Source organism: Staurois parvus, unplaced genomic scaffold, assembly GCF_062004578.1.
Source record: "Staurois parvus isolate SC_StPar_1 unplaced genomic scaffold, SC_StPar_1.0 ptg000096l, whole genome shotgun sequence".
Lineage (NCBI taxonomy): Eukaryota > Metazoa > Chordata > Amphibia > Anura > Ranidae > Staurois > Staurois parvus.
The window spans coordinates 13774188-13799028 of record NW_028317892.1 but is presented as its reverse complement, the minus strand read 5'-3'; positions in this window follow the sequence as shown (position 1 = coordinate 13799028).

Genomic DNA, 24841 nt, shown 5'->3' with positions numbered 1-24841 from the left:
CTAAAAAGGCTTAAAAATGTGAAAAATGGATGCAGCAGGTCTTTAAACCCTAAAAAGTCAAAGTGAAAGGACATTAAATGCCATTTCCGGTTTTGGAAAATGCCAGTTTCCCAGCCAATTTATTGGCTGTTTAAAGCTCAAATCAACTCATTTTTCACCCCTCTGGTAACCCCTTGGTAAAAAGAAGTTCAAACGAGTATAAAAATGCAATAAAAATGGGGGGTCCATTTTGAGGGGTGTGCTCCTCGAAATTTTCAAATTTTTGCCAAATACTCCGAGTGGCCCAAAAGGTGTCTAAACAGGCTTAAAAATGTGAAAAAAGGATGCAGCAGGTCTTTAAACCCTAAAAAGTCAAAGAGAAAGGACATTAAATGCCACTTCCGGTTTTGGAAAATGCCAGATTCCCAGCCAATTTATTGGCTGTTTAAGGCTCAAATCAACTCATTTTCACCCCTCTGGTAACCCCTTGGTAAAAAGAAGTTCAAACGAGTATAAAAATGCAATAAAAATGGGGGGTCCATTTTGAGGGGTGTGCTCCTCGAAATTTTCAAATTTTTGCCAAATTCTCCGAGTGGCCCAAAAGGTGTCTAAAAAGGCTTAAAAATGTGAAAAATGGATGCAGCAGGTCTTTAAACCCTAAAAAGTCAAAGAGAAAGGACATTAAATGCCACTTCCGGCTTTGGAAAATGCCAGATTCCCAGCCAATTTATTGGCTGTTTAAAGCTCAAATCAACTCATTTTCACCCCTCTGGTAACCCCTTGGTAAAAAGAAGTTCCAACGAGTATAAAAATGCAATAAAAATGGGGGGTCCATTTTGAGGGGTGTGCTCCTCGAAATTTTCAAATTTTTGCCAAATACTCCGAGTGGCCCAAAAGGTGTCTAAACAGGCTTAAAAATGTGAAAAAAGGATGCAGCAGGTCTTTAAACCCTAAAAAGTCAAAGAGAAAGGACATTAAATGCCACTTCCGGTTTTGGAAAATGCCAGATTCCCAGCCAATTTATTGGCTGTTTAAGGCTCAAATCAACTCATTTTCACCCCTCTGGTAACCCCTTGGTAAAAAGAAGTTCCAACGAGTATAAAAATGCAATAAAAATGGGGGGTCCATTTTGAGGGGTGTGCTCCTCGAAATTTTCAAATTTTTGCCAAATTCTCCGAGTGGCCCAAAAGGTGTCTAAAAAGGCTTAAAAATGTGAAAAATGGATGCAGCAGGTCTTTAAACCCTAAAAAGTCAAAGTGAAAGGACATTAAATGCCATTTCCGGTTTTGGAAAATGCCAGTTTTCCAGCCAATTTATTGGCTGTTTAAAGCTCAAATCAACTCATTTTTGACCCCTCTGGTAACCCCTTGGTAAAAAGAAGTTCAAACGAGTATAAAAATGCAATAAAAATGGGGGGTCCATTTTGAGGGGTGTGCTCCTCGAAATTTTCAAATTTTTGCCAAATACTCCGAGTGGCCCAAAAGGTGTCTAAACAGGCTTAAAAATGTAAAAAAAGGATGCAGCAGGTCTTTAAACCCTAAAAAGTCAAAGATAAAGGACATTAAATGCCACTTCCGGTTTTGGAAAATGCCAGATTCCCAGCCAATTTATTGGCTGTTTAAGGCTCAAATCAACTCATTTTCACCCCTCTGGTAACCCCTTGGTAAAAAGGAGTTCCAACGAGTATAAAAATGCAATAAAAATGGGGGGTCCATTTTGAGGGGTGTGCTCCTCGAAATTTTCAAATTTTTGCCAAATTCTCCGAGTGGCCCAAAAGGTGTCTAAAAAGGCTTAAAAATGTGAAAAATGGATGCAGCAGGTCTTTAAACCCTAAAAAGACAAAGAGAAAGGACATTAAATGCCACTTCCTGTTTTGGAAAATGCCAGATTCACAGCCAATTTATTGGCTGTTTAAGGCTCAAATCAACTCATTTTCACCCCTCTGGTAACCCCTTGGTAAAAAGAAGTTCCAACGAGTATAAAAATGCAATAAAAATGGGGGGTCCATTTTGAGGGGTGTGCTCCTCGAAATTTTCAAATTTTTGCCAAATTCTCCGAGTGGCCCAAAAGGTGTCTAAAAAGGCTTAAAAATGTGAAAAATGGATGCAGCAGGTCTTTAAACCCTAAAAAGTCAAAGAGAAAGGACATTAAATGCCACTTCCGGTTTTGGAAAATGCCAGTTTCCCAGCCTATTTATTGGCTGTTTGAAGCTCAAATCAACTCATTTTCACCCCTCCGGTAACCCCTTGGTAAAAAGAAGTTCCAACGAGTATAAAAATGCAATAAAAATGGGGGGTCCATTTTGAGGGGTGTGCTCCTTGAAATTTTCAAATTTTTGCCAAATACTCCGAGTGGCCCAAAAGCTGTCTAAACAGGCTTAAAAATGTGAAAAAAGGATGCAGCAGGTCTTTAAACCCTAAAAAGTCAAAGAGAAAGGACATTAAATGCCACTTCCGGTTTTGGAAAATGCCAGATTCCCAGCCAATTTATTGGCTGTTTAAGGCTCAAATCAACTCATTTTCACCCCTCTGGTAACCCCTTGGTAAAAAGAAGTTCCAACGAGTATAAAAATGCAATAAAAATGGGGGGTCCATTTTGAGGGGTGTGCTCCTCGAAATTTTCAAATTTTTGCCAAATACTCCGAGTGGCCCAAAAGGTGTCTAAACAGGCTTAAAAATGTGAAAAAAGGATGCAGCAGGTCTTTAAACCCTAAAAAGTCAAAGAGAAAGGACATTAAATGCCACTTCCGGTTTTGGAAAATGCCAGATTCCCAGCCAATTTATTGGCTGTTTAAGGCTCAAATCAACTCATTTTCACCCCTCTGGTAACCCCTTGGTAAAAAGAAGTTCCAACGAGTATAAAAATGCAATAAAAATGGGGGGTCCATTTTGAGGGGTGTGCTCCTCGAAATTTTCAAATTTTTGCCAAATTCTCCGAGTGGCCCAAAAGGTGTCTAAAAAGGCTTAAAAATGTGAAAAATGGATGCAGCAGGTCTTTAAACCCTAAAAAGACAAAGAGAAAGGACATTAAATGCCACTTCCGGTTTTGGAAAATGCCAGATTCACAGCCAATTTATTGGCTGTTTAAGGCTCAAATCAACTCATTTTCACCCCTCTGGTAACCCCTTGGTAAAAAGAAGTTCCAACGAGTATAAAAATGCAATAAAAATGGGGGGTCCATTTTGAGGGGTGTGCTCCTCGAAATTTTCAAATTTTTGCCAAATTCTCCGAGTGGCCCAAAAGGTGTCTAAAAAGGCTTAAAAATGTGAAAAATGGATGCAGCAGGTCTTTAAACCCTAAAAAGTCAAAGAGAAAGGACATTAAATGCCACTTCCGGTTTTGGAAAATGCCAGTTTCCCAGCCAATTTATTGGCTGTTTGAAGCTCAAATCAACTCATTTTCACCCCTCCGGTAACCCCTTGGTAAAAAGAAGTTCCAACGAGTATAAAAATGCAATAAAAATGGGGGGTCCATTTTGAGGGGTGTGCTCCTTGAAATTTTCAAATTTTTGCCAAATACTCCGAGTGGCCCAAAAGGTGTCTAAACAGGCTTAAAAATGTGAAAAAAGGATGCAGCAGGTCTTTAAACCCTAAAAAGTCAAAGAGAAAGGACATTAAATGCCACTTCCGGTTTTGGAAAATGCCAGATTCCCAGCCAATTTATTGGCTGTTTAAGGCTCAAATCAACTCATTTTCACCCCTCTGGTAACCCCTTGGTAAAAAGAAGTTCCAACGAGTATAAAAATGCAATAAAAATGGGGGGTCCATTTTGAGGGGTGTGCTCCTCGAAATTTTCAAATTTTTGCCAAATTCTCCGAGTGGCCCAAAAGGTGTCTAAAAAGGCTTAAAAATGTGAAAAATGGATGCAGCAGGTCTTTAAACCCTAAAAAGTCAAAGTGAAAGGACATTAAATGCCATTTCCGGTTTTGGAAAATGCCAGTTTCCCAGCCAATTTATTGGCTGTTTAAAGCTCAAATCAACTCATTTTTCACCCCTCTGGTAACCCCTTGGTAAAAAGAAGTTCAAACGAGTATAAAAATGCAATAAAAATGGGGGGTCCATTTTGAGGGGTGTGCTCCTCGAAATTTTCAAATTTTTGCCAAATACTCCGAGTGGCCCAAAAGGTGTCTAAACAGGCTTAAAAATGTGAAAAAGGATGCAGCAGGTCTTTAAACCCTAAAAAGTCAAAGAGAAAGGACATTAAATGCCACTTCCGGTTTTGGAAAATGCCAGATTCCCAGCCAATTTATTGGCTGTTTAAGGCTCAAATCAACTCATTTTCACCCCTCTGGTAACCCCTTGGTAAAAAGAAGTTCAAACGAGTATAAAAATGCAATAAAAATGGGGGGTCCATTTTGAGGGGTGTGCTCCTCGAAATTTTCAAATTTTTGCCAAATTCTCCGAGTGGCCCAAAAGGTGTCTAAAAAGGCTTAAAAATGTGAAAAATGGATGCAGCAGGTCTTTAAACCCTAAAAAGTCAAAGAGAAAGGACATTAAATGCCACTTCCGGCTTTGGAAAATGCCAGATTCCCAGCCAATTTATTGGCTGTTTAAAGCTCAAATCAACTCATTTTCACCCCTCTGGTAACCCCTTGGTAAAAAGAAGTTCCAACGAGTATAAAAATGCAATAAAAATGGGGGGTCCATTTTGAGGGGTGTGCTCCTCGAAATTTTCAAATTTTTGCCAAATACTCCGAGTGGCCCAAAAGGTGTCTAAACAGGCTTAAAAATGTGAAAAAAGGATGCAGCAGGTCTTTAAACCCTAAAAAGTCAAAGAGAAAGGACATTAAATGCCACTTCCGGTTTTGGAAAATGCCAGATTCCCAGCCAATTTATTGGCTGTTTAAGGCTCAAATCAACTCATTTTCACCCCTCTGGTAACCCCTTGGTAAAAAGAAGTTCCAACGAGTATAAAAATGCAATAAAAATGGGGGGTCCATTTTGAGGGGTGTGCTCCTCGAAATTTTCAAATTTTTGCCAAATTCTCCGAGTGGCCCAAAAGGTGTCTAAAAAGGCTTAAAAATGTGAAAAATGGATGCAGCAGGTCTTTAAACCCTAAAAAGTCAAAGTGAAAGGACATTAAATGCCATTTCCGGTTTTGGAAAATGCCAGTTTCCCAGCCAATTTATTGGCTGTTTGAAGCTCAAATCAACTCATTTTCACCCCTCCGGTAACCCCTTGGTAAAAAGAAGTTCCAACGAGTATAAAAATGCAATAAAAATGGGGGGTCCATTTTGAGGGGTGTGCTCCTTGAAATTTTCAAATTTTTGCCAAATACTCCGAGTGGCCCAAAAGGTGTCTAAACAGGCTTAAAAATGTGAAAAAAGGATGCAGCAGGTCTTTAAACCCTAAAAAGTCAAAGAGAAAGGACATTAAATGCCACTTCCGGTTTTGGAAAATGCCAGATTCCCAGCCAATTTATTGGCTGTTTAAGGCTCAAATCAACTCATTTTCACCCCTCCGGTAACCCCTTGGTAAAAAGAAGTTCCAACGAGTATAAAAATGCAATAAAAATGGGGGGTCCATTTTGAGGGGTGTGCTCCTCGAAATTTTCAAATTTTTGCCAAATTCTCCGAGTGGCCCAAAAGGTGTCTAAAAAGGCTTAAAAATGTGAAAAATGGATGCAGCAGGTCTTTAAACCCTAAAAAGTCAAAGTGAAAGGACATTAAATGCCATTTCCGGTTTTGGAAAATGCCAGTTTCCCAGCCAATTTATTGGCTGTTTAAAGCTCAAATCAACTCATTTTTCACCCCTCTGGTAACCCCTTGGTAAAAAGAAGTTCAAACGAGTATAAAAATGCAATAAAAATGGGGGGTCCATTTTGAGGGGTGTGCTCCTCGAAATTTTCAAATTTTTGCCAAATACTCCGAGTGGCCCAAAAGGTGTCTAAACAGGCTTAAAAATGTGAAAAAAGGATGCAGCAGGTCTTTAAACCCTAAAAAGTCAAAGAGAAAGGACATTAAATGCCACTTCCGGTTTTGGAAAATGCCAGATTCCCAGCCAATTTATTGGCTGTTTAAGGCTCAAATCAACTCATTTTCACCCCTCTGGTAACCCCTTGGTAAAAAGAAGTTCAAACGAGTATAAAAATGCAATAAAAATGGGGGGTCCATTTTGAGGGGTGTGCTCCTCGAAATTTTCAAATTTTTGCCAAATTCTCCGAGTGGCCCAAAAGGTGTCTAAAAAGGCTTAAAAATGTGAAAAATGGATGCAGCAGGTCTTTAAACCCTAAAAAGTCAAAGAGAAAGGACATTAAATGCCACTTCCGGCTTTGGAAAATGCCAGATTCCCAGCCAATTTATTGGCTGTTTAAAGCTCAAATCAACTCATTTTCACCCCTCTGGTAACCCCTTGGTAAAAAGAAGTTCCAACGAGTATAAAAATGCAATAAAAATGGGGGGTCCATTTTGAGGGGTGTGCTCCTCGAAATTTTCAAATTTTTGCCAAATACTCCGAGTGGCCCAAAAGGTGTCTAAACAGGCTTAAAAATGTGAAAAAAGGATGCAGCAGGTCTTTAAACCCTAAAAAGTCAAAGAGAAAGGACATTAAATGCCACTTCCGGTTTTGGAAAATGCCAGATTCCCAGCCAATTTATTGGCTGTTTAAGGCTCAAATCAACTCATTTTCACCCCTCTGGTAACCCCTTGGTAAAAAGAAGTTCCAACGAGTATAAAAATGCAATAAAAATGGGGGGTCCATTTTGAGGGGTGTGCTCCTCGAAATTTTCAAATTTTTGCCAAATTCTCCGAGTGGCCCAAAAGGTGTCTAAAAAGGCTTAAAAATGTGAAAAATGGATGCAGCAGGTCTTTAAACCCTAAAAAGTCAAAGTGAAAGGACATTAAATGCCATTTCCGGTTTTGGAAAATGCCAGTTTTCCAGCCAATTTATTGGCTGTTTAAAGCTCAAATCAACTCATTTTTGACCCCTCTGGTAACCCCTTGGTAAAAAGAAGTTCAAACGAGTATAAAAATGCAATAAAAATGGGGGGTCCATTTTGAGGGGTGTGCTCCTCGAAATTTTCAAATTTTTGCCAAATACTCCGAGTGGCCCAAAAGGTGTCTAAACAGGCTTAAAAATGTGAAAAAAGGATGCAGCAGGTCTTTAAACCCTAAAAAGTCAAAGATAAAGGACATTAAATGCCACTTCCGGTTTTGGAAAATGCCAGATTCCCAGCCAATTTATTGGCTGTTTAAGGCTCAAATCAACTCATTTTCACCCCTCTGGTAACCCCTTGGTAAAAAGGAGTTCCAACGAGTATAAAAATGCAATAAAAATGGGGGGTCCATTTTGAGGGGTGTGCTCCTCGAAATTTTCAAATTTTTGCCAAATTCTCCGAGTGGCCCAAAAGGTGTCTAAAAAGGCTTAAAAATGTGAAAAATGGATGCAGCAGGTCTTTAAACCCTAAAAAGACAAAGAGAAAGGACATTAAATGCCACTTCCGGTTTTGGAAAATGCCAGATTCACAGCCAATTTATTGGCTGTTTAAGGCTCAAATCAACTCATTTTCACCCCTCTGGTAACCCCTTGGTAAAAAGAAGTTCCAACGAGTATAAAAATGCAATAAAAATGGGGGGTCCATTTTGAGGGGTGTGCTCCTCGAAATTTTCAAATTTTTGCCAAATTCTCCGAGTGGCCCAAAAGGTGTCTAAAAAGGCTTAAAAATGTGAAAAATGGATGCAGCAGGTCTTTAAACCCTAAAAAGTCAAAGAGAAAGGACATTAAATGCCACTTCCGGTTTTGGAAAATGCCAGTTTCCCAGCCTATTTATTGGCTGTTTGAAGCTCAAATCAACTCATTTTCACCCCTCCGGTAACCCCTTGGTAAAAAGAAGTTCCAACGAGTATAAAAATGCAATAAAAATGGGGGGTCCATTTTGAGGGGTGTGCTCCTTGAAATTTTCAAATTTTTGCCAAATACTCCGAGTGGCCCAAAAGGTGTCTAAACAGGCTTAAAAATGTGAAAAAAGGATGCAGCAGGTCTTTAAACCCTAAAAAGTCAAAGAGAAAGGACATTAAATGCCACTTCCGGTTTTGGAAAATGCCAGATTCCCAGCCAATTTATTGGCTGTTTAAGGCTCAAATCAACTCATTTTCACCCCTCTGGTAACCCCTTGGTAAAAAGAAGTTCCAACGAGTATAAAAATGCAATAAAAATGGGGGGTCCATTTTGAGGGGTGTGCTCCTCGAAATTTTCAAATTTTTGCCAAATACTCCGAGTGGCCCAAAAGGTGTCTAAACAGGCTTAAAAATGTGAAAAAAGGATGCAGCAGGTCTTTAAACCCTAAAAAGTCAAAGAGAAAGGACATTAAATGCCACTTCCGGTTTTGGAAAATGCCAGATTCCCAGCCAATTTATTGGCTGTTTAAGGCTCAAATCAACTCATTTTCACCCCTCTGGTAACCCCTTGGTAAAAAGAAGTTCCAACGAGTATAAAAATGCAATAAAAATGGGGGGTCCATTTTGAGGGGTGTGCTCCTCGAAATTTTCAAATTTTTGCCAAATTCTCCGAGTGGCCCAAAAGGTGTCTAAAAAGGCTTAAAAATGTGAAAAATGGATGCAGCAGGTCTTTAAACCCTAAAAAGACAAAGAGAAAGGACATTAAATGCCACTTCCGGTTTTGGAAAATGCCAGATTCACAGCCAATTTATTGGCTGTTTAAGGCTCAAATCAACTCATTTTCACCCCTCTGGTAACCCCTTGGTAAAAAGAAGTTCCAACGAGTATAAAAATGCAATAAAAATGGGGGGTCCATTTTGAGGGGTGTGCTCCTCGAAATTTTCAAATTTTTGCCAAATTCTCCGAGTGGCCCAAAAGGTGTCTAAAAAGGCTTAAAAATGTGAAAAATGGATGCAGCAGGTCTTTAAACCCTAAAAAGTCAAAGAGAAAGGACATTAAATGCCACTTCCGGTTTTGGAAAATGCCAGTTTCCCAGCCAATTTATTGGCTGTTTGAAGCTCAAATCAACTCATTTTCACACCTCCGGTAACCCCTTGGTAAAAAGAAGTTCCAACGAGTATAAAAATGCAATAAAAATGGGGGGTCCATTTTGAGGGGTGTGCTCCTTGAAATTTTCAAATTTTTGCCAAATACTCCGAGTGGCCCAAAAGGTGTCTAAACAGGCTTAAAAATGTGAAAAAAGGATGCAGCAGGTCTTTAAACCCTAAAAAGTCAAAGAGAAAGGACATTAAATGCCACTTCCGGTTTTGGAAAATGCCAGATTCCCAGCCAATTTATTGGCTGTTTAAGGCTCAAATCAACTCATTTTCACCCCTCTGGTAACCCCTTGGTAAAAAGAAGTTCCAACGAGTATAAAAATGCAATAAAAATGGGGGGTCCATTTTGAGGGGTGTGCTCCTCGAAATTTTCAAATTTTTGCCAAATTCTCCGAGTGGCCCAAAAGGTGTCTAAAAAGGCTTAAAAATGTGAAAAATGGATGCAGCAGGTCTTTAAACCCTAAAAAGTCAAAGTGAAAGGACATTAAATGCCATTTCCGGTTTTGGAAAATGCCAGTTTCCCAGCCAATTTATTGGCTGTTTAAAGCTCAAATCAACTCATTTTTCACCCCTCTGGTAACCCCTTGGTAAAAAGAAGTTCAAACGAGTATAAAAATGCAATAAAAATGGGGGGTCCATTTTGAGGGGTGTGCTCCTCGAAATTTTCAAATTTTTGCCAAATACTCCGAGTGGCCCAAAAGGTGTCTAAACAGGCTTAAAAATGTGAAAAAGGATGCAGCAGGTCTTTAAACCCTAAAAAGTCAAAGAGAAAGGACATTAAATGCCACTTCCGGTTTTGGAAAATGCCAGATTCCCAGCCAATTTATTGGCTGTTTAAGGCTCAAATCAACTCATTTTCACCCCTCTGGTAACCCCTTGGTAAAAAGAAGTTCAAACGAGTATAAAAATGCAATAAAAATGGGGGGTCCATTTTGAGGGGTGTGCTCCTCGAAATTTTCAAATTTTTGCCAAATTCTCCGAGTGGCCCAAAAGGTGTCTAAAAAGGCTTAAAAATGTGAAAAATGGATGCAGCAGGTCTTTAAACCCTAAAAAGTCAAAGAGAAAGGACATTAAATGCCACTTCCGGCTTTGGAAAATGCCAGATTCCCAGCCAATTTATTGGCTGTTTAAAGCTCAAATCAACTCATTTTCACCCCTCTGGTAACCCCTTGGTAAAAAGAAGTTCCAACGAGTATAAAAATGCAATAAAAATGGGGGGTCCATTTTGAGGGGTGTGCTCCTCGAAATTTTCAAATTTTTGCCAAATACTCCGAGTGGCCCAAAAGGTGTCTAAACAGGCTTAAAAATGTGAAAAAAGGATGCAGCAGGTCTTTAAACCCTAAAAAGTCAAAGAGAAAGGACATTAAATGCCACTTCCGGTTTTGGAAAATGCCAGATTCCCAGCCAATTTATTGGCTGTTTAAGGCTCAAATCAACTCATTTTCACCCCTCTGGTAACCCCTTGGTAAAAAGAAGTTCCAACGAGTATAAAAATGCAATAAAAATGGGGGGTCCATTTTGAGGGGTGTGCTCCTCGAAATTTTCAAATTTTTGCCAAATTCTCCGAGTGGCCCAAAAGGTGTCTAAAAAGGCTTAAAAATGTGAAAAATGGATGCAGCAGGTCTTTAAACCCTAAAAAGTCAAAGTGAAAGGACATTAAATGCCATTTCCGGTTTTGGAAAATGCCAGTTTCCCAGCCAATTTATTGGCTGTTTAAAGCTCAAATCAACTCATTTTTCACCCCTCTGGTAACCCCTTGGTAAAAAGAAGTTCAAACGAGTATAAAAATGCAATAAAAATGGGGGGTCCATTTTGAGGGGTGTGCTCCTCGAAATTTTCAAATTTTTGCCAAATACTCCGAGTGGCCCAAAAGGTGTCTAAACAGGCTTAAAAATGTGAAAAAAGGATGCAGCAGGTCTTTAAACCCTAAAAAGTCAAAGAGAAAGGACATTAAATGCCACTTCCGGTTTTGGAAAATGCCAGATTCCCAGACAATTTATTGGCTGTTTAAGGCTCAAATCAACTCATTTTCACCCCTCTGGTAACCCCTTGGTAAAAAGAAGTTCCAACGAGTATAAAAATGCAATAAAAATGGGGGGTCCATTTTGAGGGGTGTGCTCCTCGAAATTTTCAAATTTTTGCCAAATTCTCCGAGTGGCCCAAAAGGTGTCTAAAAAGGCTTAAAAATGTGAAAAATGGATGCAGCAGGTCTTTAAACCCTAAAAAGTCAAAGTGAAAGGACATTAAATGCCATTTCCGGTTTTGGAAAATGCCAGTTTCCCAGCCAATTTATTGGCTGTTTAAAGCTCAAATCAACTCATTTTTCACCCCTCTGGTAACCCCTTGGTAAAAAGAAGTTCAAACGAGTATAAAAATGCAATAAAAATGGGGGGTCCATTTTGAGGGGTGTGCTCCTCGAAATTTTCAAATTTTTGCCAAATACTCCGAGTGGCCCAAAAGGTGTCTAAACAGGCTTAAAAATGTGAAAAAAGGATGCAGCAGGTCTTTAAACCCTAAAAAGTCAAAGATAAAGGACATTAAATGCCACTTCCGGTTTTGGAAAATGCCAGATTCCCAGCCAATTTATTGGCTGTTTAAGGCTCAAATCAACTCATTTTCACCCCTCTGGTAACCCCTTGGTAAAAAGGAGTTCCAACGAGTATAAAAATGCAATAAAAATGGGGGGTCCATTTTGAGGGGTGTGCTCCTCGAAATTTTCAAATTTTTGCCAAATTCTCCGAGTGGCCCAAAAGGTGTCTAAAAAGGCTTAAAAATGTGAAAAATGGATGCAGCAGGTCTTTAAACCCTAAAAAGACAAAGAGAAAGGACATTAAATGCCACTTCCGGTTTTGGAAAATGCCAGATTCACAGCCAATTTATTGGCTGTTTAAAGCTCAAATCAACTCATTTTTCACCCCTCTGGCAACCCCTTGGTAAAAAGAAGTTCAAACGAGTATAAAAATGCAATAAAAATGGGGGGTCCATTTTGAGGGGTGTGCTCCTCGAAATTTTCAAATTTTTGCCAAATACTCCGAGTGGCCCAAAAGGTGTCTAAACAGGCTTAAAAATGTGAAAAAAGGATGCAGCAGGTCTTTAAACCCTAAAAAGTCAAAGAGAAAGGACATTAAATGCCACTTCCGGTTTTGGAAAATGCCAGATTCCCAGCCAATTTATTGGCTGTTTAAGGCTCAAATCAACTCATTTTCACCCCTCTGGTAACCCCTTGGTAAAAAGAAGTTCCAACGAGTATAAAAATGCAATAAAAATGGGGGGTCCATTTTGAGGGGTGTGCTCCTCGAAATTTTCAAATTTTTGCCAAATTCTCCGAGTGGCCCAAAAGGTGTCTAAAAAGGCTTAAAAATGTGAAAAATGGATGCAGCAGGTCTTTAAACCCTAAAAAGACAAAGAGAAAGGACATTAAATGCCACTTCCGGTTTTGGAAAATGCCAGATTCACAGCCAATTTATTGGCTGTTTAAGGCTCAAATCAACTCATTTTCACCCCTCTGGTAACCCCTTGGTAAAAAGAAGTTCCAACGAGTATAAAAATGCAATAAAAATGGGGGGTCCATTTTGAGGGGTGTGCTCCTCGAAATTTTCAAATTTTTGCCAAATTCTCCGAGTGGCCCAAAAGGTGTCTAAAAAGGCTTAAAAATGTGAAAAATGGATGCAGCAGGTCTTTAAACCCTAAAAAGTCAAAGAGAAAGGACATTAAATGCCACTTCCGGTTTTGGAAAATGCCAGTTTCCCAGCCAATTTATTGGCTGTTTGAAGCTCAAATCAACTCATTTTCACCCCTCCGGTAACCCCTTGGTAAAAAGAAGTTCCAACGAGTATAAAAATGCAATAAAAATGGGGGGTCCATTTTGAGGGGTGTGCTCCTTGAAATTTTCAAATTTTTGCCAAATACTCCGAGTGGCCCAAAAGGTGTCTAAACAGGCTTAAAAATGTGAAAAAAGGATGCAGCAGGTCTTTAAACCCTAAAAAGTCAAAGAGAAAGGACATTAAATGCCACTTCCGGTTTTGGAAAATGCCAGATTCCCAGCCAATTTATTGGCTGTTTAAGGCTCAAATCAACTCATTTTCACCCCTCTGGTAACCCCTTGGTAAAAAGAAGTTCAAACGAGTATAAAAATGCAATAAAAATGGGGGGTCCATTTTGAGGGGTGTGCTCCTCGAAATTTTCAAATTTTTGCCAAATTCTCCGAGTGGCCCAAAAGGTGTCTAAAAAGGCTTAAAAATGTGAAAAATGGATGCAGCAGGTCTTTAAACCCTAAAAAGTCAAAGAGAAAGGACATTAAATGCCACTTCCGGCTTTGGAAAATGCCAGATTCCCAGCCAATTTATTGGCTGTTTAAAGCTCAAATCAACTCATTTTCACCCCTCTGGTAACCCCTTGGTAAAAAGAAGTTCCAACGAGTATAAAAATGCAATAAAAATGGGGGGTCCATTTTGAGGGGTGTGCTCCTCGAAATTTTCAAATTTTTGCCAAATACTCCGAGTGGCCCAAAAGGTGTCTAAACAGGCTTAAAAATGTGAAAAAAGGATGCAGCAGGTCTTTAAACCCTAAAAAGTCAAAGAGAAAGGACATTAAATGCCACTTCCGGTTTTGGAAAATGCCAGATTCCCAGCCAATTTATTGGCTGTTTAAGGCTCAAATCAACTCATTTTCACCCCTCTGGTAACCCCTTGGTAAAAAGAAGTTCCAACGAGTATAAAAATGCAACAAAAATGGGGGGTCCATTTTGAGGGGTGTGCTCCTCGAAATTTTCAAATTTTTGCCAAATTCTCCGAGTGGCCCAAAAGGTGTCTAAAAAGGCTTAAAAATGTGAAAAATGGATGCAGCAGGTCTTTAAACCCTAAAAAGTCAAAGTGAAAGGACATTAAATGCCATTTCCGGTTTTGGAAAATGCCAGTTTCCCAGCCAATTTATTGGCTGTTTAAAGCTCAAATCAACTCATTTTTCACCCCTCTGGTAACCCCTTGGTAAAAAGAAGTTCAAACGAGTATAAAAATGCAATAAAAATGGGGGTCCATTTTGAGGGGTGTGCTCCTCGAAATTTTCAAATTTTTGCCAAATACTCCGAGTGGCCCAAAAGGTGTCTAAACAGGCTTAAAAATGTGAAAAAAGGATGCAGCAGGTCTTTAAACCCTAAAAAGTCAAAGAGAAAGGACATTAAATGCCACTTCCGGTTTTGGAAAATGCCAGATTCCCAGCCAATTTATTGGCTGTTTAAGGCTCAAATCAACTCATTTTCACCCCTCTGGTAACCCATTGGTAAAAAGAAGTTCCAACGAGTATAAAAATGCAATAAAAATGGGGGGTCCATTTTGAGGGGTGTGCTCCTCGAAATTTAAAAATTTTTGCCAAATTCTCCGAGTGGCCCAAAAGGTGTCTAAAAAGGCTTAAAAATGTGAAAAATGGATGCAGCAGGTCTTTAAACCCTAAAAAGACAAAGAGAAAGGACATTAAATGCCACTTCCGGTTTTGGAAAATGCCAGATTCACAGCCAATTTATTGGCTGTTTAAGGCTCAAATCAACTCATTTTCACCCCTCTGGTAACCCCTTGGTAAAAAGAAGTTCCAACGAGTATAAAAATGCAATAAAAATGGGGGGTCCATTTTGAGGGGTGTGCTCCTCGAAATTTTCAAATTTTTGCCAAATTCTCCGAGTGGCCCAAAAGGTGTCTAAAAAGGCTTAAAAATGTGAAAAATGGATGCAGCAGGTCTTTAAACCCTAAAAAGTCAAAGAGAAAGGACATTAAATGCCACTTCCGGTTTTGGAAAATGCCAGATTCACAGCCAATTTATTGGCTGTTTAAGGCTCAAATCAACTCATTTTCACCCCTCTGGTAACCCCTTGGTAAAAAGAAGTTCCAACGAGTATAAAAATGCAATAAAAATGGGGGGTCCATTTTGAGGGGTGTGCTCCTCGAAATTTTCAAATTTTTGCCAAATTCTCCGAGTGGCCCAAAAGGTGTCTAAAAAGGCTTAAAAATGTGAAAAATGGATGCAGCAGGTCTTTAAACCCTAAAAAGTCAAAGAGAAAGGACATTAAATGCCACTTCCGGTTTTGGAAAATGCCAGTTTCCCAGCCAATTTATTGGCTGTTTGAAGCTCAAATCAACTCATTTTCACCCCTCCGGTAACCCCTTGGTAAAAAGAAGTTCCAACGAGTATAAAAATGCAATAAAAATGGGGGGTCCATTTTGAGGGGTGTGCTCCTCGAAATTTTAAAATTTTTGCCAAATTCTCCGAGTGGCCCAAAAGGTGTCTAAAAAGGCTTAAAAATGTGAAAAATGGATGCAGCAGGTCTTTAAACCCTAAAAAGTCAAAGAGAAAGGACATTAAATGCCATTTCCGGTTTTGGAAAATGCCAGTTTCCCAGCCAATTTATTGGCTGTTTAAAGCTCAAATCAACTCATTTTTCACCCCTCTGGTAACCCCTTGGTAAAAAGAAGTTCCAACGAGTATAAAAATGCAATAAAAATGGGGGGTCCATTTTGAGGGGTGTGCTCCTCGAAATTTTCAAATTTTTGCCAAATTCTCCGAGTGGCCCAAAAGGTGTCTAAACAGGCTTAAAAATGTGAAAAATGGATGCAGCAGGTCTTTAAACCCTAAAAAGTCAAAGAGAAAGGACATTAAATGCCACTTCCGGTTTTGGAAAATGCCAGTTTCCCAGCCAATTTATTGGCTGTTTAAAGCTCAAATCAACTCATTTTTCACCCCTCGGGTAACCCTTTGGAAAAAAGAAGTTCCAACGAGTATAAAAATACAATAAAAATGGGGGGTCAGTTTTGAGGGGTGTGCTCCTCGAAATTTTCAAATTTTTGCCAAATTCTCCGAGTGGCCCAAAAGGTGTCTAAACAGGCTTAAAAATGTGAAAAATGGATGCAGCAGGTCTTTAAACCCTAAAAAGTCAAAGAGAAAGGACATTAAATGCCACTTCCGGTTTTGGAAAATGCCAGATTCCCAGCCAATTTATTGGCTGTTTAAAGCTCAAATCAACTCATTTTCATCCCTCTGGTAACCCCTTGGTAAAAAGAAGTTCCAACGAGTATAAAAATGCAATAAAAATGGGGGGTCCGTTTTGAGGGGTGTGCTCCTCGAAATTTTCAAATTTTTGCCAAATTCTCCAAGTGGCCCAAAAGGTGTCTAAACAGGCTTAAAATTGTGAAAAATGGATGCAGCAGGTCTTTAAACCCTAAAAAGTCAAAGAGAAAGGACATTAAATGCCACTTCCGGTTTTGGAAAATGCCAGATTCACAGCCAATTTATTGGCTGTTTAAGGCTCAAATCAACTCATTTTCACCCCTCTGGTAACCCCTTGGTAAAAAGAAGTTCCAACGAGTATAAAAATGCAATAAAAATGGGGGGTCCATTTTGAGGGGTGTGCTCCTCGAAATTTTCAAATTTTTGCCAAATTCTCCGAGTGGCCCAAAAGGTGTCTAAAAAGGCTTAAAAATGTGAAAAATGGATGCAGCAGGTCTTTAAACCCTAAAAAGTCAAAGAGAAAGGACATTAAATGCCATTTCCGGTTTTGGAAAATGCCAGTTTCCCAGCCAATTTATTGGCTGTTTAAAGCTCAAATCAACTCATTTTTCACCCCTCTGGTAACCCTTTGGTAAAAAGAAGTTCCAACGAGTATAAAAATGCAATAAAAATGGGGGGTCCATTTTGAGGGGTGTGCTCCTCGAAATTTTCAAATTTTTGCCAAATTCTCCGAGTGGCCCAAAAGGTGTCTAAACAGGCTTAAAAATGTGAAAAATGGATGCAGCAGGTCTTTAAACCCTAAAAAGTCAAAGAGAAAGGACATTAAATGCCACTTCCGGTTTTGGAAAATGCCAGTTTCCCAGCCAATTTATTGGCTGTTTAAAGCTCAAATCAACTCATTTTTCACCCCTCGGGTAACCCTTTGGAAAAAAGAAGTTCCAACGAGTATAAAAATACAATAAAAATGGGGGGTCAGTTTTGAGGGGTGTGCTCCTCGAAATTTTCAAATTTTTGCCAAATTCTCCGAGTGGCCCAAAAGGTGTCTAAACAGGCTTAAAAATGTGAAAAATGGATGCAGCAGGTCTTTAAACCCTAAAAAGTCAAAGAGAAAGGACATTAAATGCCACTTCCGGTTTTGGAAAATGCCAGATTCCCAGCCAATTTATTGGCTGTTTAAAGCTCAAATCAACTCATTTTCATCCCTCTGGTAACCCCTTGGTAAAAAGAAGTTCCAACGAGTATAAAAATGCAATAAAAATGGGGGGTCCGTTTTGAGGGGTGTGCTCCTCGAAATTTTCAAATTTTTGCCAAATTCTCCAAGTGGCCCAAAAGGTGTCTAAACAGGCTTAAAATTGTGAAAAATGGATGCAGCAGGTCTTTAAACCCTAAAAAGTCAAAGAGAAAGGACATTAAATGCCACTTCCGGTTTTGGAAAATGCCAGATTCACAGCCAATTTATTGGCTGTTTAAGGCTCAAATCAACTCATTTTCACCCCTCTGGTAACCCCTTGGTAAAAAGAAGTTCCAACGAGTATAAAAATGCAATAAAAATGGGGGGTCCATTTTGAGGGGTGTGCTCCTCGAAATTTTAAAATTTTTGCCAAATTCTCCGAGTGGCTCAAAAGGTGTCTAAAAAGGCTTAAAAATGTGAAAAATGGATGCAGCAGGTCTTTAAACCCTAAAAAGTCAAAGAGAAAGGACATTAAATGCCACTTCCGGTTTTGGAAAATGCCAGTTTCCCAGCCAATTTATTGGCTGTTTGAAGCTCAAATCAACTCATTTTCACCCCTCCGGTAACCCCTTGGTAAAAAGAAGTTCCAACGAGTATAAAAATTCAATAAAAATGGGGGGTCCATTTTGAGGGGTGTGCTCCTCGAAATTTTAAAATTTTTGCCAAATTCTCCGAGTGGCCCAAAAGGTGTCTAAAAAGGCTTAAAAATGTGAAAAATGGATGCAGCAGGTCTTTAAACCCTAAAAAGTCAAAGAGAAAGGACATTAAATGCCATTTCCGGTTTTGGAAAATGCCAGATTCACAGCCAATTTATTGGCAGTTTAAAGCTCAAATCAACTCATTTTTCACCCCTCTGGTAACCCCTTGGTAAAAAGAAGTTCCAACGAGTATAAAAATGCAATAAAAATGGGGGGTCCATTTTGAGGGGTGTGCTCCTCGAAATTTTCAAATTTTTGCCAAATTCTCCGAGTGGCCCAAAAGGTGTCTAAAAAGGCTTAAAAATGTGAAAAATGGATGCAGCAGGTCTTTAAACCCTAAAAAGTCAAAGAGAAAGGACATTAAATGCCACTTCCGGTTTTGGAAAATGCCAGTTTCCCAGCCAATTTATTGGCTGTTTGAAGCTCAAATCAACTCATTTTCACCCCTCCGGTAACCCCTTGGTAAAAAGAAGTTCCAACGAGTATAAAAATGCAATAAAAATGGGGGGTCCATTTTGAGGGGTGTGCTCCTTGAAATTTTCAAATTTTTGCCAAATACTCCGAGTGGCCCAAAAGGTGTCTAAACAGGCTTAAAAATGTGAAAAAAGGATGCAGCAGGTCTTTAAACCCTAAAAAGTCAAAGAGAAAGGACATTAAATGCCACTTCCGGTTTTGGAAAATGCCAGATTCCCAGCCAATTTATTGGCTGTTTAAGGCTCAAATCAACTCATTTTCACCCCTCTGGTAACCCCTTGGTAAAAAGAAGTTCAAACGAGTATAAAAATGCAATAAAAATGGGGGGTCCATTTTGAGGGGTGTGCTCCTCGAAATTTTCAAATTTTTGCCAAATTCTCCGAGTGGCCCAAAAGGTGTCTAAAAAGGCTTAAAAATGTGAAAAATGGATGCAGCAGGTCTTTAAACCCTAAAAAGTCAAAGAGAAAGGACATTAAATGCCACTTCCGGCTTTGGAAAATGCCAGATTCCCAGCCAATTTATTGGCTGTTTAAAGCTCAAATCAACTCATTTTCACCCCTCTGGTAACCCCTTGGTAAAAAGAAGTTCCAACGAGTATAAAAATGCAATAAAAATGGGGGGTCCATTTTGAGGGGTGTGCTCCTCGAAATTTTCAAATTTTTGCCAAATACTCCGAGTGGCCCAAAAGGTGTCTAAACAGGCTTAAAAATGTGAAAAAAGGATGCAGCAGGTCTTTAAACCCTAAAAAGTCAAAGAGAAAGGACATTAAATGCCACTTCCGGTTTTGGAAAATGCCAGATTCCCAGCCAATTTATTGGCTGTTTAAGGCTCAAATCAACTCATTTTCACCCCTCTGGTAACCCCTTGGTAAAAAGAAGTTCCAACGAGTATAAAAATGCAATAAAAATGGGGGGTCCATTTTGAGGGGTGTGCTCCTCGAAATTTTCAAATTTTTGCCAAATTCCTTGAGTGGCCCAAAAGGTGTCTAAAAAGGCTTAAAAATGTGAAAAATGGATGCAGCAGGTCTTTAAACCCTAAAAAGTCAAAGTGAAAGGACATTAAATGCCATTTCCGGTTTTGGAAAATGCCAGTTTCCCAGCCAATTTATTGGCTGTTTAAAGCTCAAATCAACTCATTTTTCACCCCTCTGGTAACCCCTTGGTAAAAAGAAGTTCAAACGAGTATAAAAATGCAATAAAAATGGGGGTCCATTTTGAGGGGTGTGCTCCTCGAAATTTTCAAATTTTTGCCAAATACTCCGAGTGGCCCAAAAGGTGTCTAAACAGGCTTAAAAATGTGAAAAAAGGATGCAGCAGGTCTTTAAACCCTAAAAAGTCAAAGAGAAAGGACATTAAATGCCACTTCCGGTTTTGGAAAATGCCAGATTCCCAGCCAATTTATTGGCTGTTTAAGGCTCAAATCAACTCATTTTCACCCCTCTGGTAACCCATTGGTAAAAAGAAGTTCCAACGAGTATAAAAATGCAATAAAAATGGGGGGTCCATTTTGAGGGGTGTGCTCCTCGAAATTTAAAAATTTTTGCCAAATTCTCCGAGTGGCCCAAAAGGTGTCTAAAAAGGCTTAAAAATGTGAAAAATGGATGCAGCAGGTCTTTAAACCCTAAAAAGACAAAGAGAAAGGACATTAAATGCCACTTCCGGTTTTGGAAAATGCCAGATTCACAGCCAATTTATTGGCTGTTTAAGGCTCAAATCAACTCATTTTCACCCCTCTGGTAACCCCTTGGTAAAAAGAAGTTCCAACGAGTATAAAAATGCAATAAAAATGGGGGGTCCATTTTGAGGGGTGTGCTCCTCGAAATTTTCAAATTTTTGCCAAATTCTCCGAGTGGCCCAAAAGGTGTCTAAAAAGGCTTAAAAATGTGAAAAATGGATGCAGCAGGTCTTTAAACCCTAAAAAGTCAAAGAGAAAGGACATTAAATGCCACTTCCGGTTTTGGAAAATGCCAGATTCACAGCCAATTTATTGGCTGTTTAAGGCTCAAATCAACTCATTTTCACCCCTCTGGTAACCCCTTGGTAAAAAGAAGTTCCAACGAGTATAAAAATGCAATAAAAATGGGGGGTCCATTTTGAGGGGTGTGCTCCTCGAAATTTTCAAATTTTTGCCAAATTCTCCGAGTGGCCCAAAAGGTGTCTAAAAAGGCTTAAAAATGTGAAAAATGGATGCAGCAGGTCTTTAAACCCTAAAAAGTCAAAGAGAAAGGACATTAAATGCCACTTCCGGTTTTGGAAAATGCCAGTTTCCCAGCCAATTTATTGGCTGTTTGAAGCTCAAATCAACTCATTTTCACCCCTCCGGTAACCCCTTGGTAAAAAGAAGTTCCAACGAGTATAAAAATGCAATAAAAATGGGGGGTCCATTTTGAGGGGTGTGCTCCTCGAAATTTTAAAATTTTTGCCAAATTCTCCGAGTGGCCCAAAAGGTGTCTAAAAAGGCTTAAAAATGTGAAAAATGGATGCAGCAGGTCTTTAAACCCTAAAAAGTCAAAGAGAAAGGACATTAAATGCCATTTCCGGTTTTGGAAAATGCCAGTTTCCCAGCCAATTTATTGGCTGTTTAAAGCTCAAATCAACTCATTTTTCACCCCTCTGGTAACCCCTTGGTAAAAAGAAGTTCCAACGAGTATAAAAATGCAATAAAAATGGGGGGTCCATTTTGAGGGGTGTGCTCCTCGAAATTTTCAAATTTTTGCCAAATTCTCCGAGTGGCCCAAAAGGTGTCTAAACAGGCTTAAAAATGTGAAAAATGGATGCAGCAGGTCTTTAAACCCTAAAAAGTCAAAGAGAAAGGACATTAAATGCCACTTCCGGTTTTGGAAAATGCCAGTTTCCCAGCCAATTTATTGGCTGTTTAAAGCTCAAATCAACTCATTTTTCACCCCTCGGGTAACCCTTTGGAAAAAAGAAGTTCCAACGAGTATAAAAATACAATAAAAATGGGGGGTCAGTTTTGAGGGGTGTGCTCCTCGAAATTTTCAAATTTTTGCCAAATTCTCCGAGTGGCCCAAAAGGTGTCTAAACAGGCTTAAAAATGTGAAAAATGGATGCAGCAGGTCTTTAAACCCTAAAAAGTCAAAGAGAAAGGACATTAAATGCCACTTCCGGTTTTGGAAAATGCCAGATTCCCAGCCAATTTATTGGCTGTTTAAAGCTCAAATCAACTCATTTTCATCCCTCTGGTAACCCCTTGGTAAAAAGAAGTTCCAACGAGTATAAAAATGCAATAAAAATGGGGGGTCCGTTTTGAGGGGTGTGCTCCTCGAAATTTTCAAATTTTTGCCAAATTCTCCAAGTGGCCCAAAAGGTGTCTAAACAGGCTTAAAATTGTGAAAAATGGATGCAGCAGGTCTTTAAACCCTAAAAAGTCAAAGAGAAAGGACATTAAATGCCACTTCCGGTTTTGGAAAATGCCAGATTCACAGCCAATTTATTGGCTGTTTAAGGCTCAAATCAACTCATTTTCACCCCTCTGGTAACCCCTTGGTAAAAAGAAGTTCCAACGAGTATAAAAATGCAATAAAAATGGGGGGTCCATTTTGAGGGGTGTGCTCCTCGAAATTTTCAAATTTTTGCCAAATTCTCCGAGTGGCCCAAAAGGTGTCTAAAAAGGCTTAAAAATGTGAAAAATGGATGCAGCAGGTCTTTAAACCCTAAAAAGTCAAAGAGAAAGGACATTAAATGCCATTTCCGGTTTTGGAAAATGCCAGTTTCCCAGCCAATTTATTGGCTGTTTAAAGCTCAAATCAACTCATTTTTCACCCCTCTGGTAACCCCTTGGTAAAAAGAAGTTCCAACGAGTATAAAAATGCAATAAAAATGGGGGGTCCATTTTGAGGGGTGTGCTCCTCGAAATTTTCAAATTTTTGCCAAATTCTCCGAGTGGCCCAAAAGGTGTCTAAACAGGCTTAAAAATGTGAAAAATGGATGCAGCAGGTCTTTAAACCCTAAAAAGTCAAAGAGAAAGGACATTAAATGCCACTTCCGGTTTTGGAAAATGCCAGTTTCCCAGCCAATTTATTGGCTGTTTAAAGCTCAAATCAACTCATTTTTCACCCCTCGGGTAACCCTTTGGAAAAAAGAAGTTCCAACGAGTATAAAAATACAATAAAAATGGGGGGTCAGTTTTGAGGGGTGTGCTCCTCGAAATTTTCAAATTTTTGCCAAATTCTCCGAGTGGCCCAAAAGGTGTCTAAACAGGCTTAAAAATGTGAAAAATGGATGCAGCAGGTCTTTAAACCCTAAAAAGTCAAAGAGAAAGGACATTAAATGCCACTTCCGGTTTTGGAAAATGCCAGATTCCCAGCCAATTTATTGGCTGTTTAAAGCTCAAATCAACTCATTTTCATCCCTCTGGTAACCCCTTGGTAAAAAGAAGTTCCAACGAGTATAAAAATGCAATAAAAATGGGGGGTCCGTTTTGAGGGGTGTGCTCCTCGAAATTTTCAAATTTTTGCCAAATTCTCCAAGTGGCCCAAAAGGTGTCTAAACAGGCTTAAAATTGTGAAAAATGGATGCAGCAGGTCTTTAAACCCTAAAAAGTCAAAGAGAAAGGACATTAAATGCCACTTCCGGTTTTGGAAAATGCCAGATTCACAGCCAATTTATTGGCAGTTTAAGGCTCAAATCAACTCATTTTCACCCCTCTGGTAACCCCTTGGTAAAAAGAAGTTCCAACGAGTATAAAAATGCAATAAAAATGGGGGGTCCATTTTGAGGGGTGTGCTCCTCGAAATTTTAAAATTTTTGCCAAATTCTCCGAGTGGCTCAAAAGGTGTCTAAAAAGGCTTAAAAATGTGAAAAATGGATGCAGCAGGTCTTTAAACCCTAAAAAGTCAAAGAGAAAGGACATTAAATGCCACTTCCGGTTTTGGAAAATGCCAGTTTCCCAGCCAATTTATTGGCTGTTTGAAGCTCAAATCAACTCATTTTCACCCCTCCGGTAACCCCTTGGTAAAAAGAAGTTCCAACGAGTATAAAAATTCAATAAAAATGGGGGGTCCATTTTGAGGGGTGTGCTCCTCGAAATTTTAAAATTTTTGCCAAATTCTCCGAGTGGCCCAAAAGGTGTCTAAAAAGGCTTAAAAATGTGAAAAATGGATGCAGCAGGTCTTTAAACCCTAAAAAGTCAAAGAGAAAGGACATTAAATGCCATTTCCGGTTTTGGAAAATGCCAGATTCACAGCCAATTTATTGGCTGTTTAAAGCTCAAATCAACTCATTTTTCACCCCTCTGGTAACCCCTTGGTAAAAAGAAGTTCCAACGAGTATAAAAATGCAATAAAAATGGGGGGTCCATTTTGAGGGGTGTGCTCCTCGAAATTTTCAAATTTTTGCCAAATTCTCCGAGTGGCCCAAAAGGTGTCTAAAAAGGCTTAAAAATGTGAAAAATGGATGCAGCAGGTCTTTAAACCCTAAAAAGTCAAAGAGAAAGGACATTAAATGCCACTTCCGGTTTTGGAAAATGCCAGTTTCCCAGCCAATTTATTGGCTGTTTAAAGCTCAAATCAACTCATTTTTCACCCCTCGGGTAACCCTTTGGAAAAAAGAAGTTCCAACGAGTATAAAAATACAATAAAAATGGGGGGTCAGTTTTGAGGGGTGTGCTCCTCGAAATTTTCAAATTTTTGCCAAATTCTCCGAGTGGCCCAAAAGGTGTCTAAACAGGCTTAAAAATGTGAAAAATGGATGCAGCAGGTCTTTAAACCCTAAAAAGTCAAAGAGAAAGGACATTAAATGCCACTTCCGGTTTTGGAAAATGCCAGATTCCCAGCCAATTTATTGGCTGTTTAAAGCTCAAATCAACTCATTTTCATCCCTCTGGTAACCCCTTGGTAAAAAGAAGTTCCAACGAGTATAAAAATGCAATAAAAATGGGGGGTCCGTTTTGAGGGGTGTGCTCCTCGAAATTTTCAAATTTTTGCCAAATTCTCCAAGTGGCCCAAAAGGTGTCTAAACAGGCTTAAAATTGTGAAAAATGGATGCAGCAGGTCTTTAAACCCTAAAAAGTCAAAGAGAAAGGACATTAAATGCCACTTCCGGTTTTGGAAAATGCCAGATTCACAGCCAATTTATTGGCTGTTTAAGGCTCAAATCAACTCATTTTCACCCCTCTGGTAACCCCTTGGTAAAAAGAAGTTCCAACGAGTATAAAAATGCAATAAAAATGGGGGGTCCATTTTGAGGGGTGTGCTCCTCGAAATTTTCAAATTTTTGCCAAATTCTCCGAGTGGCCCAAAAGGTGTCTAAAAAGGCTTAAAAATGTGAAAAATGGATGCAGCAGGTCTTTAAACCCTAAAAAGTCAAAGAGAAAGGACATTAAATGCCATTTCCGGTTTTGGAAAATGCCAGTTTCCCAGCCAATTTATTGGCTGTTTAAAGCTCAAATCAACTCATTTTTCACCCCTCTGGTAACCCCTTGGTAAAAAGAAGTTCCAACGAGTATAAAAATGCAAT